The sequence below is a fragment of the Musca vetustissima genome, unplaced genomic scaffold (assembly GCF_032173495.1).
Source record: "Musca vetustissima isolate MV318-11 ecotype Yass unplaced genomic scaffold, APGP_CSIRO_Mvet_v1 utg104145, whole genome shotgun sequence".
Classification (NCBI taxonomy): domain Eukaryota; kingdom Metazoa; phylum Arthropoda; class Insecta; order Diptera; family Muscidae; genus Musca; species Musca vetustissima.
The window spans coordinates 36,871-37,894 of NW_026885631.1; positions in this window are offsets into that span (position 1 = coordinate 36,871).

Consider the following 1,024-nt stretch of genomic DNA (forward strand, 5'->3'; position numbering starts at 1 on the left):
AGCGATAAGTGAGGAAAGCCGGTTATAACAAACTGCTAAAAATATACGTATACTGACGATGACAATTCTCTTCTTTGTTATACCCTCCACCATAGTATGGAGGGCATATTAATTTTGTCATTCCGTTTGTAACTCAAACTTGATCAGAGTAAAATTCTAAGACGATCTAGCCATGTCCGTCCGTCTGTTGTAATCACGCTATCTTCTGAAGGGATTGAGATAGATCGCCAAAATTTTGCATAGAGTCGTCTTTTGTCTGCAGACAGGTCAATTTCGATGATGGGATATATCGGTCCACGTTTTGGCATAGCCCCCATATAAGAGTACCGCCCAATTTTTAATATTTTAATATTACCGCCCCCATATAACGGTACCCCCCAATTTATTTATTTGTGGGTTTTTAAGCGCATTTTTAAACCGAATTCGCTGAAATTTGGTACAATGGGTTCTTATTGGGTACCAAAGCTCTTCACTAAAAATTATAAATATAGGCCAATTTTTTCGGATAGCCCCCATATAAGACACCCTCAATTTTCGGTATTTTGGGGTTCTTGAGCGCGTTTTTTCAATTGCAGTAGTTTGAGGATTGTATATTCTACCATGCGTTATTAGTATCAGTCCATGCTTTGGGGTTTTTATTAAAAATTACTGAAATTTATATTTGGTGTAAATAATGGTTTACATAGGTTAATTTTTTTGGTATGTTCCCCAATATTTTCATTTCAAGTATCTTTCAGTATACCTATGGTGGAGGGTATCCAAAGTTCGGCCCGGCCAAAATTAACACTTTTTCACTTGTTTTGGTAACGATCGATTAATATTTAACTTCAAAACTTTTTTCTGTTTTTGTGGACGCTCTAGAAGCTGCAATTATGACCCGAACATCACGAAATTTTATATGGTAATATTTGACCAAGTAGTAAGTAAGTGTTTCTCTTTCCATGATAATTGGTCAATTTTTAGCGGGTCAAATGGACCCATAGTTTTGGTTATATATATTTACTCCTGAAGGCAAGAGAATTGG